Here is a 13,283-nt window from a genome sequence, read left to right as displayed (position 1 = left end):
AGTTAAAGAAGTGTCTTCAAGTGCTAGATCAAGCCATTGAATTGAAGGAGTTGAACTTGAACCAGATCTGAATTATGCAGAATATCCTGTTAGGATCTTGGATCAGAAAGATCGAGTTACTCAAAGGCGAATAATCAAGTTCTATAAAGTTCAGTGGAACAAACATTCAGAAAATGAAGCTACATGGGAATCAGAGGATTATCTGATGGAGAATTATCCATATTTTCTTGTCTCTACCTAGGTTGCTAACTCCTCTACAATTGTAACCTTTCTTTTGGAAGTTGATGTAATATTGTAAACCTCCCTGGTTGTTTTATGAAGACCATGCTTGGTTATGTGTTTGACACATTTCCTTTTCCATTACTTAATCCAAGGCTTTTGTTGCTTCCTAAATCTAGGGATGAGATTTCTGTAAGGGGGAAGGAGTTATAACACCCTAGGTGTTAAGCACCTAGTTAACAACTTGATCATGTCATCATCAAGCATGTTGCATTGTGATCGTCATGTTATAGTTGCACCAAATAGAATGAATATATGTTGATTATATTGTGTTTTATATGCTCCATGAAATGTTGTCATTAATATTAATTAAGGTCATTTGTGATTTTATGGAATAAAAAATTCTTAAATAAATAAAATTTTGCTAAAATAAAGATTGAAGTACTAAGTTAGTGCTTTGCACTTGTACCTAAGTTAAGTTGAGTTTTTTAATCCAGCATGTTTAAATTTGAACTCAAAGATTGAATATAATGCCGAAATTCACACAGCCATTTTGGTTGTCCCTGAAATGAAGTTATTAAGTTCAATTCTTGGGTACTTATTAAATGAATTTTCATGAACAAAATTTGTGCAACTCTTGTTCCATGATTTGATATGAAGATTGCATTGTGCAACTGTGCTATTGGTTGAGTTGTTAGACAACTAATTAACCATTAATTAATTCACCAAAAATGCTTAATTGAAACTGTGTTTCAACATTAAAACTAAGTGCAGATTTCAGTTTACTAGTATAGGTTTTCAAAATTCAAAATCTCTTAAACCATTTAGAATTTAGTGTTGGTCTTTGAATAAAAGTTGAAGATCTCACTCAGGTGAACAATCCACAGTAAAGGAGTTTTTCAAGTTATTATATGAAATTGGAAGAAAAAGGAAGAAGAAGATGCCGTCTCAGACATGAACAGTACCCTGGTGCCATCCCTCTCTTTTCTCCCTCTCTCTGTTCACCGGCATCCGCCGTGGCGTTTCTCGCGCATGGATGCGTGGCTGCCTGCGTAGCCAAGCTCGCGAAGACGCTGGCGTGCTGGAGTTCGCCTCCTCGCCCTTTAAAAAGCTAAGCGCCGGCCGCTGTTTCTTCTTTTTCTTCTCTCAGCACCACCGCCGAGCTCGTCCACTTCGCCTATGAAATTCATCGCCCGTGCTTCGCCTCTGCCCAATTCATCTCGCAGACGAGTTTGCCTCGTCGTTGCGCACCCACTGAGCCCGCTCGCAGCGCCTTGCTTCGCTGGATTCAGACGCGTGCCGCTTTCTTCTCTGTCGCCGTCCAGAACGCCGTTGTGTCCACCTCGCCGTGTCTAGCCCCCTCCGCTCGAGTTCCGCTTCAACCAGTTAACGTCTCGACGTCGTGGTGAGCCCCTGGTGCTGCCTGAGCTATTGGTTGAACTGCTACCATGCCGTAGCCACCTGCACACGTCGCGCCGCCGTGCTCTGCCCCGCCATGGCTGCAGGCAAGCTTGTTCCTGGCCTTAACTCGATCGTTTAGCTGCTATTTCGTGTTCGTGAGAGTGCAAGGAAGCTTTTGGTGTAGTTCCCGCCGTCGGTCGTTGCGCTGGGGTCGTCTTCGCTGCGCCGGAGCACCGCCGTTACACCATGGCCGTAGTTGTGTTTGCTGCTGTGCTCTAGATGGCCCGTCCATTACCCTAAGTTTGTGCGTGAGGTCATGAACGTCGTGTAGGTGCAAGCCCCATCGTCGGAGACCTCGTCGCCGGCGAGCTCTCACCGATCAATGGCGGTGTCCGCCGCAGTCAGTACGGGGACACTGTTCTGCTGACCACGGGCCCGCCTGTCAGTCTCTGGCTGACTACGCGCGGGTAAAAACGATTTTTATTCCTTTTCAATTTTCTAAAAATGAATAAATGTGCTAAATCTTGTAAAATTCATAACTAAATAATTAGATCTGATAAAATTATGAAATATTTTATGTAGACTCTTCATGCCGTTACCTACTTAGGAAAAATATGAAATGATGAAAATAAATATTTTTTGTATGCTTAAAATTACCTCTTTTAATTATAAAATGGACATTGTATAATTTTTATAGGCTAAAATAATAATATTTTGGTCATAAAACTTTTTGTGTATGCTTTACATGCTTAGACCTGACTTCACAAAAAGTTTGGTACTGTTTTGATAAAAATAAATGATCCACTTAATTTAAGTGAGTTTAAATGCCCTTTTGTTAATTAAATAAATACTCAAATGATTTCTATAACTATTTAAATAACCTTGAAGTGATTTTGGACTTGATTTTGGATCTTGGAATACTAACCCCTTTGCAGATCCTTGGCAACTTAATCACATTCTTGTTATGCTCTTAATCAACTTATTAATAATAATAACAAATTGTTTTGTGAGTAATTAACTTAGTTGTACCGTGAAGGAAAGTTGTACTCAAGCTTGTTAATCTTGTTTGAGGTCATCCATGTACTTGCATACATCTTTTATACATCATTTTTATTTGCATATCATCATGTCAAGCATGCATCTTTTATCACGTGTAATGCCGAAGGCGAGGAAGTGACCGTTGATCTAAGTTCCAAAGGAAGAGAATCTACCTGTGGAGGTTGGTTTCGATATTTGTGGTTCGTTAGGAGAACCTAACACCTCTACTAACCAAGTCAAGCCTAGAGCATTTAAACCCCTTTCTTGTGATTTACAAATATTATTACACTTTGAGTCCTATGCTTTGAGCATTAAGTTATTTTCCAATATCATCCTTGTTATCTTTTTAGTATGATAGGATAGTAATGCTTAGCCATGCTTAGCTAATTAGAAGTTGAATGATGAGTTCATCATTCACAATGGTTCTATACTATTGAGATGCCTTGAAAACCTAATATGAATTGATGAATATGGAGACCTGACGGGACATGGGATATGTCTCTGGTGATTAAGCCGACAGGGTTGCCTAGTCATGCTTATTCCGTCTGTATTGATTAATGACCGATCGTTGTACGGCCGCTTGTGATTGTGATTTGTAGTATTGGCCACATACTCCGGTAAGCCTAATATCTCGGCTATTTCATTATGGGAAAGGACAACTGCGCACTGGGAGTGGAGAGACGACGAGAGTAGCGTGTACCCACCCTACTGGAATAGGGTAGGGAGGTGGAGTACTGTGCTCTCGGGTAGCGCGAACCCATTTCGGTTTTGGAGGATCCGAGTGAAGGTTGATATATGTAGGTCTGGGACCTGCATATGTCGTGTAGTAAGGAATCCCCAGCTGGGTTTTAATCGATTTGAATCGTCGCTGCTTCTCGGAGAAGAAGACTCGATCAACTGAACTGCATCGTAGTTAATCAATGGAACATAGTTACTTATGGATATAAGGTGAACTGAGATGAGGTGCTTAAAGAAGTGATTGATTTAGATTAGGTGCAAACTGGATCCTGATAATTAATTAATCTATAACTAAAACATTGAAAATAAGGATCTACTCGTAGTAAGCTTTTATGCAAAAGCTATTTTTGATTCTAGTTAAAGCCCCTTTGTACCCCGTGAGCCTGCATCTATTTCGGAGAGCTTCAGCCACAACCCGGCTTTTGTAGATTCTTGGAGAGACACAAGCAAAGACAGTTGGCGCAAGATCCAACGATCAGTCCAGAAAAGTGTATTGTTTTGGTACAAGGACTAACTTTACCTTGTCGTCAGCTCATATTGCTTGCTTCAGGATAGGGAAAAATGATGGTTGTTGATCCAACTGAAATATATGTCAAAGAACAAGAGATCTTTCAGCATTTCCCACCATGCTGGAATTATGATACAAGGACTAACTTTATTTCTTCTCTTTCCTGAGTAAATGCCTTTAAATAAAGCCTTCAGGGTCCTAATTTTATTATTTGTTCCATTTATTTCTCTGTGAATGCTTGTGCAGTCCTGAGTTGTTATTCCTTTTTACGAGATGTTTATTCTTGGATTTCACATTTCCCTATGATGTTTTGCGATGCTACTTGATTGTGTTGCTTCCTATTTCTTTGTTAGAGAAAACACATGGACTTTATGCTAACAAGTAGGAAGAACATATAGTCACTGAAATCAAGTTTGATCCACCCACATAAAAATTGATGCCTTTAAATGTTTTGTTGTCCTTTTCTTATTCCTTCTTTTAAATCCCTGTTATTTCTCAGTAAAGGCAAGAGCTCCTTGCAACTGACATAAGCATGTCATTTGATATTGGCTTGACATTTTATTGCCCGGATTGAAAATTGCCTGCTTACTTCATTTGCAAGAAAATTGCTCTTGTGCTTGAGAAGTTAACTTAAGGGTTGGACTTTGATTGACAGACTACACATCACTGTCGACTATGATTCACCAATATTTTATTTTGGCGATGAGCTGCTATAAATAGCACATCAGCTGTCCTTTAAAATCATGATAAAAATCAGAGTAGTTATATCTGCACAAGAAAAGGTGTTCGGGGATGAAGAAATTATCTCCACTGCATATAGCCATGGTTCTTTTAGCCTTAAGCTCTCCGCTGCATGTATCAAGTACTGAACCAGGGCATGGTAATCTTTTTTCAGCTCTACTTTGTTCATAACGATTTGTCTTTACTGTTGAAATTGTTTTACCATGCAATAGGTCTAAGAATGCTGCAGGGAATGAAAGCAACCTCAACCTCATATGCAACAACTCAGGTGATTAGGCCTTTATGTTAGTTTTTGGCCTAATTGTTAAAAAATGCTAGTTGTTACTCCGTGACTGGGTTATGTGCTTCTTTCTACTGTTTTCGTTTGGTGTTATCATCATTTTGTAGCATTTTGATATCATTTCTCTTGTTATTGAATTCCTAATTGAAGAGTCATAATAATGTGATTTGGGAGATTAGAACTGAAAACCACAATATGTTCATTCTTTTGTCTCTGAAGAACACAGCTGATGAGTTGAAGCCTTTGAAACATTCAGGCTATCCATGTTGACGAGGCAGAATTCATGCATGCGGGAAGTATGGGATTTGTACTCAATGACTACCCTTCTTCTGGTGCGAACAACCGCCATTCATCATACCCCCCTGGTGGCACCAGATGAAAGCAGGAAGTCGACAGCTGTTCCACTCAGCCATTGTGTACTTTAATCTTCTTAAGAATTCCCATCAGATGAGTGCCATGGTTGTAGCTGCCTGCACGTGACAGACCGCCCGCCATTTTCCTTAGCTTGGGCAGATATACCAGTTTGAGGGAACAAATAATGTAGAAAAATGCGTACTTCTTTTACGTTTGATGCAATGGTCAAGTTAGTAAGGACAAATCCTTGCCAAATAGATGCTTTCAGCCTTGTATTGCGGCATGCGATGTTGTATAGTTCTTGCTTCAAATCCTGTTGTGAACATTTACTTAGGATGAAAAAGCTGTAATGCTAGATATTTGACCATCAATGGCCCGTTCGCTTCTCTTATAATCCTTTTTTTCAGCTTATTTTTTTTTGACCGAAACAGTATTTTTCTCTCATAACAAATCAGGCAAAATAGTGTTTCGGTTTGTTTTTTCAGCGAAGCGAACGAGCCAATATCTCAACCTGTAGCATGTCTGCATGTGTGATATTTGATCATCTATATCCTTTGACAAAAAGCAGACATTTGATTACTGTAAATTCATTACGAGTTATGAGTGGCCCTGCAGCCCTACTCCTCGATGGTAGTGTGAACTAAAAAGATGTCATATATGTCTTGGTCATAACTTGCTTTGATTTGCACTGGATCGAGCTTTTGTGTGAAAGACCTTTTGTATGTATGTTTGGAGCTTCCTCTGAAGGACCGCTTTGTGTGAAGGAGATTGTTAAACACCACAAGTTCATGAATAAGTTCATGAACCTTAATCGAGGACAATCCTCCGTTGGACTGTTGGAGGTTGGAGACAAAAGCAACACCAGGAATGCATGCTGGTCATGCTTACTGTGTCATTAGTACTACTAATATGGATGGTTAGAGTTCAAACTCAAATGTCTTTTTTTTTGTTTTTTTGTAATTCAAGATCAACACGTCTGGTGACGAGCTCCTGGTACACAACGTCACCACGTACAAGTACAACTGGCACTGGAATCGCCATTGAGCTTTCTACCCAACCAACCTGCCTACATGTCAGTGACTCAGTGTAGTAGTTCCCTAGCACAGCGATCCAGCCCCATCCCATTCCCCTGCTGCTTCGTGGGCCCAGAAGTACACTGACCCCACAAATAATCGCACAGCCTCCTAGTACCGTCGGCATTCTCCTCGCCCTCGATAGTTCCCAACATTTTTTGGATTTGGCTACTGCTTAGTTACTGTAGCACTTTCGTTTGTATTTAGTAATTAGTATTTAATTATGGACTAATTAGGTTTGAAAGTTTCGTCTCGCGATTTCTCATCTAATTGTACAATTAATTTTGTTTTTCGTCTATATTTAGTACTCCATGTATGTGCCGCAAAATTCAATATGACTCTTTAGGATGCAAATTTTTAGAATCTTACTCACAATTTTTATACCCCAACAGCTTCCTGTACCCCTAGTCTCAATGAGACATGGGCCCACATTGGTTGTGGCTGTTAAAAGGGTGCGCCATTTTTGGCTGCAACCAGAAGGTTCTGACTTCTCAGTCTCACACTAGGTGGTAGCTATTTCTTTAGAGCGCAGATCTTCCCCCAATGCTGTGGTTGTTGGATGTTTTCGTTTCAATCCGTCAAAGGTAACCATTTTACACAGACAAATCGTGCGTTTTCGTGTGTGTGGGGTTGATTCAACCTTTTTTTGCAGTCGATTTACTTTCTACAGTAGTTTCTACAGTCGTCCCCCTTCGGTGTAGTTCTCTCTTTCTCTGATGTTACGCACATGATTTGACCTGATCTTGTTGCTTTGTATTGCCAAAAAAAGAACATTCAATTTGTTTTGCGCATTCTGTTCATTGGAGCCTCAGCTATTCTGAATAAGGATGAAAACAGAAAGAAAATATCCCGAACCGAACCGCATCGTTTTCTACATTTGATCCGAGCGAATTCGTATTTTCGGACAAAATACGGAATACTAAATTCGAATTCGAAATTCGGAACACAAAATTCGAAATCGGATCGAATTCGGTTTAGGCTTTGTTCGACAGATTTCTACTTTTCTACTTTTAATTCTGAATATCCCGAATTCGAAATTCGGTTTCGAAATTCGGTTTAAACCAAATTTGGCCCACTATAAGTCCAACCTTAGAAAAATTATATCTTTTTCATACGATCTCGGATAAAGATGATTTTTATATGAAAATTGTAGCTCACCACGAGATCTACAACTTTCTATTTCTTAGTTTTTTCATTTGATGTCTTGAAGATGTTCAAAAAAATTAAACAAAGTCAGCGATATATTAATCGCGTGCAAGCGCTTGTTGCCTTAAAAAAATCATATCTTCCTTACGTCGTGTCAAATGGAGATATTTTTTAAGAAAGTTGTAGGACTTGTTAATTATTATGTACTTGTTAATTGTTATGCACTTGGTCCTACGGGTCAATATTCCGTATTGATTTTTCGTATACCGACCGTGTTCGACATAATTCCGCTCGAATTAGTTTGTTTTCAAAATTTTTGATATTCTGTAAGTTCGTATTCGTTTTCGTGTCCGGCTTTACCGCTTTCGTTTTCGTCTTCGTATTCAAAATGGAGAAGTAGAAAACAGTTGAGAGGTTTTTCGACCGTTTCCGACCGTTTTCATCCTTAATTCTGAATGCCCTTCATTTGTTCGCTTTGGGTTCAGTGAGGGATTTGCTCTTTTCAAGCTCTTCATAGTTTATGATCGGCATCCATTATACAAGACGTAGGCCCATTAGTGGCTAGGGGCTGCTGGCCAGGAGGCCTAAAAGCCCATAGTTATTTTATTTATTCCTATTATTATTATAGGGATTATTATTAGAGAGAAGTATAAATATTTGTAAAGACTTTGAGATTGGATTAAGCAGAAACAGAGTTGTTTTTGGCTTCCTGAAGGGAGCCGGGATTTCCTAACCCTAGCCGCCTCGTGCTGTTGTCGTGCGCCTCCTCCTCCTCCTCCACACGCGCGACCACGGCACCTCGACGCTGTTCGTCGCGCTTCAAGCCTCGTCCTCCGGTCTCCCACGACTACAACTTACGATCCGTCAGGGGCAGACCTGCTGTCCATATCAACATGGTATCAGAGACCTTGCCGATCATGGACTCCCCCGTTGCCTCCACAACCGCGCCTTCGCCGGCGATTTCCGCCGCGCCGCTCTCCACCACAGCGCCTCCCGTAACTTCAGGCATAGTGGTGACCTCGTCGCTGCCGCTGGGATCGGTGGCTGCGCTGGCCCCGGTATTCTCGCCGGAGCAGACGACGGCGGCAATCGTGGACCTTAGCAACTGTATGCGGGAGGTCCAGGAAACGCTGCGGGCGCTCCTCCAGGGACAGCTGACCATCACGCCGCCGCTGCCCACACAGCCACCACCACTCCCTCCGCCACCGTCATCAGCCGCATCCTACCTGGCCATCTCGTACCCCTACAGGATGCCCAGCGCGGCACTACCCTCGCCGTCGACCTCCGTATCGCTGTCATCGACATATGTTCCGATTCAACAGATTCGTTTTCCACCGTCGCCGTCGTAGATTCCGGCCTGGGCGCTTAGTTCCACGACCGCGCCAATCTACTCCACGACGACACCATGGGCGTCCATACCACCGGCACTGACGACGGGTGCTGTCGTCGCTCATAGTGGGCCGTTCACAGCAGGCACCCTCTATGGAGGTGTTGATGGCACGCTCCTCCATGGCAGCAGCCTCCTACCGCACTCCATCGCCTCTCCAACCATCGACAGCTTCCCTGCGGGTGGTAATCAGGGCGGCGAGCAGGGGGGTGACCATGGGCGTCACCCCCCGAAGTTCTACAAGCTGGAGTTCTCGATGTACGATGGCTCTGAGGACCCCCTGAACTGGCTCAATCACTGTGAGCAGTTTTTCAGGGGCCAGCGCACACCGGCCTCTGATCGCACCTGGTTGGCTTCCTACCATCTCAAGGGGGCGGCGCAGACATGGTACTATGCCCTCGAGCAAGATGAGGGCATGCCTCCTTGGGATCGCTTCGTGGAGTTGTGCCATCTCCGCTTTGGGCCACCTGTCCGCGGTACCAAATTGGCCGAGCTGGGGCGGCTACCTTTCCACTCCACCGTCCAGGAGTTCTCTGACCGCTTCTAGGCGGTGTTGTGCCATGCGCGCGACATCTCCACAAAGCAGAAGGCCGAACTCTACGTTGGCGGTCTCCCGGAGCACATTCGGGTGGACATGGAGATGCGAGATCCACCCGACCTTCAGACCGCCATGTATTTGGCCCAGGCATTCGAGTGTCGCGCGGCGGCCATGCCTCCAGTGCCTCTGCAATGAGGCGCCCGACCTCCTCAGCGGCCTGGCTTTCCCCTGCACATGCCAGGTACAGGTGCTCCTCCAGCTGAAGCTCCTGTGCCCCCAGCGGGCGGACCAGCAGCGGTGAACGGGGCGCCCCCGGTGCGCCAGTTCCGCCGCCTCATGTCGGCTGAGCAACTGGAGCGACATCGACAAGGGCTTTGCTTCAACTATGATGAGCCCTACGTCTGCGGCCACGTGTGCCCATGGCTCTTCTACCTCAAGTTGGACGACTACATCGACGACGGGCTGGGGGATGCCGCGGCGATGGATGACGTCGCCAACCCTGAGGCTTCGGATGTCAAGGAGCCTGCGGCCACTAATGCTCTTGTGGTCTCTCTACACGCACTTGCAGGGATCCGCATGGACAATACGATGCTACTCCCAGTGATGGTTAAAGGGGAGCGGCTGTTGGCGCTACTCGACACTAGCTCCATGCACAACTTCCTCCATGGCACGACGATGCGCCGCCTAGGGCTCGCCCCGACGGGCGGTGAGCAGCTCTGTGTCACCATGGCCAACGGCGACCGGCTACCTTGTGAGGGCATTGCTCGCCACGTGCACATCCGCATCGGCTTGGAGTCCTTTTCCATCACGTGCGTTGGATTGGCTTGGGCTGCTTCGACTTCATCCTCGGCGTCGACTACCTATGGACCTTGGGTCCCATCTTGTGGGATTTCGTGGCCATGACGTTGTCCTTCTGGCGCGAGGGCAAACATGTCCTTTGGCAGGGCATGCGCAGCCTCGACGCGGCGGTCCCACATCAGCACCTCGCTGCACTCTCCGCCGACGCCCAGTAGCCGCTGATGGACTTGCTGCTGCAGCAGCAAAGCGCCGTCTTCGATGAGCCCATGGGGCTCCCACTAGTGCGCCCGTACAACCACCGCATCCACCTATTGCCTAGCACCGCCCCGGTCGTGGTGCGCCCGTACCACTACCACCAGCTGTAACACCTCAGGTGTTTTAAGTACTAAAACCTGCCATGTCATCATATGCATTGCAAAGCATTTGGTCTTAGTGAAAACTTGGATATGCATTTACTAAAATAAGTTTACTTTTATGTTATATGTGTTGACTTGGATGGTTGAATCAATTTCAAAACAATTGTGTTGGTTTGGATTTCTGAAAACCCTGATTTCGACATTTAATTTTACCCTAGAAAACCTAATTCAAAATCTAAGCACATTTTGGGGTTGAGCCTAAAAGCAAAAGTGTAGAGCTTGTCAAGTTGTACAAAGTTTGTTTTTGGAGTTTTCAAAGTTGTTTTATAAAATTTGAAGTAATTTGAAAAGGCGTAAATTCTTGAAATGTCCCCTTTTTGAATTCAAACTTGCATTTCAAAATGTAGACCGAATTTGGGTATGGTTATAAAAGCAAAGTTGTAGAACTTTGAATTTTGAACAACTTCTATAATGGAGATTTTTGAGTTGCCACATAAATTTGGGAGTAATTTGGAATTTAAATCGAGTGGCAATTCTGTAAATATAGTGAACAGTGACTGCGGAAGCCATCTCACCGACGACGAGCTTCTATTGCGTTCTGGTCATCGCCGTGGCCACCTTCGGCTCCGTGCTGGCGTGGAGAAGACCCCTGCGTGGCTTCTCTTTGCTTCCTGGTCGCGTTTTAAGCCCCGACGCAGTCGCCGTTCTCTTCTTTCTCCTCCTTTGTTTTTCCACTCGCCACCGCCATTGATCCGTCGAGCCTGTGTCGTCGCTATAGTATCTTTCCAGTCGCTGCAAAGCCGTCGTAGCTCTGTTTGTTCCTTGCGCACCCAGCCAACCAGCCTTGGTCGCTTGACTTCGCCGAGAAACGCCGCTCGCTGCCTTTCTTCCTCGCGGCCGGCAGCACCACCGTCGAGTGAGCGCCATCGTGGCCAGCGCTGACGGTGAGCCTTTGTCCTTGCAAAGTGTGGTTCCAGCTTCACCTTGTTCCTGTGGTGCTTTGTACATTATTGCTTGATCAATTTGTCCACCGCAGCCACCGGATCATCGCCGTCGACGTTGCTCGCGCCGCCGCGGCTGCTGTGATCGTCGACCCACTTCTCCGTTGCTCCTCCGGTTTGGCCATTGACTCCAGCGTGTTCGTGGTGAGCTCCTGAGTCTTCCTGGGCCATTTGTTTAAGCTCTACCAGCATTGTTTCGCTAGTGTAGCGCAGCCGCTCCACCGTGGCCGCCATGGCCGGCGTCAAGCTCGAACCTCGCCGTGATTAGTCTCGTTAGTGCTACCAATCGACACGCTGTGATGTGGGGACCGTAATAGTGCATTGGCCATGGTCGGAGACCTCACCGGCGGCGAGAAATTGCCAGTCAAAGCACGGTCATCGCTGATGAGCGTGGGAGGTAGACGCTAACATGTGGGACCCCGTTGTCAGCGACTCTGTGTTTGAAAGTGGATTTTTCTATTTTGTAGAATTGAATGAATAGTATTATGATTTGTTCTTTTCGTGTAAAATTATTTATAGCTCCGAAAATTATGAAAAGTTTTGTGTGACCTCTCTAAGATGTAAACTATTTAGGAAAAATATTAAATATTGATTTTCAGTAATTTTTGAATGTGATAAAAAATACTCAAATAATTAATAAATGAGTTTCCATAATTTTTCTAGGCTTAAATAATTATCCAATAATTATGAAAATTGTTTTGCCACTTAGTTATCATGTGATGAACCTTTACAAAAATTTTGAGCTCAATTGGAACAAGGTGATTTATTTCATAATTTTGAATTAAATAATTAATTCATAAAAGCAAATAGTAACCTTTAATGATTTAGGTTTTGTTTGAATTTTTGGATTGAGTGATGACCTTGGGTCATTAGTTGTTAATTATCCTTGGCAATTGAAATAAGTGTTATGAAAAAGGTTTAGTTAGTTTTGACTTGTAACTGTACCGCGAAGGAAAGTTGTATTCAAGTTTTTAACTTTCGCATCCATTATCAAGCATCACGTTTTGTATCTCGCATCATGTTAAACATGGCATTGTTACTACGTGTAGTGAACGAAAGTGAGCACATGATAGTTAATCAAGTTGAGGAGGAGGTTAATCCGTCTATTGAGGTCGGATTGGATATCTGTGGAACTACTCTGGAACCTGACTTTTCCGCCAATCAAGGCAAGCCCCGGATGCATTTAAACCTACCTTGTGTTTTACAAATTTATATCGCTTTTGCTTTTCAATACTGCATTAAGTGATTAGGAGTGAGTGAAATCCTAATTGGTGCATTACCAACCTTGTTTTTCCATATCTACCTTGTTACCAGTTTTACTGCGTAAATGCCTAGTTATACTTAGCCATGCTTAGACAGATAAAAGTCGGGTGATTACCTGTCACCTGTGAGTTTTAAATGGATCTTTGGTTACGTTTGGTTACTTATGTTATCATGAGATATGAGCATGTGGAATAATAAATCTAGACCGGGCGGACTCGGTGTATGAGAGCCACAAGACATGGATGTCTTATGAGCGGGTTCTTTCTGCCTGTGTCGATTGAGGCCCATCCGTTGTTGAACTGCATGAGGTGAGACTTTGTAGTACTAACCACATACTCCGGTAAGCCTTAACTTGGTGATTCTATTACGAGAATGGCTACTCGCGCACTAGAAGTGGAGAGATGGCAGGAATAGCGTGTACCCACATGGCAATGGGATGGAT

The 13,283-nt window shown here is 44.1% G+C and overlaps 1 long non-coding RNA gene across 1 annotated transcript; it reads left to right on the top strand.

Annotated features, from left to right (window-relative positions):
• Nucleotides 1–2,349: 2,349 nt before the first annotated feature.
• On the top strand, nt 2,350–5,646 carry LOC136505405 (uncharacterized). Its single transcript, XR_010771195.1, has 3 exons — nt 2,350–4,784; nt 4,858–4,913; nt 5,182–5,646. It is a non-coding gene; the product is annotated as an uncharacterized lncRNA (long non-coding RNA).
• The last annotated feature ends 7,637 nt before the right edge of the window (nt 5,647–13,283 follow it).

The sequence above is a fragment of the Miscanthus floridulus genome, chromosome 14, assembly GCF_019320115.1.
Source record: "Miscanthus floridulus cultivar M001 chromosome 14, ASM1932011v1, whole genome shotgun sequence".
Classification (NCBI taxonomy): domain Eukaryota; kingdom Viridiplantae; phylum Streptophyta; class Magnoliopsida; order Poales; family Poaceae; genus Miscanthus; species Miscanthus floridulus.
Note: the sequence above shows the minus strand (reverse complement) of the source record. Positions and strands in the feature narration are given on the sequence as shown.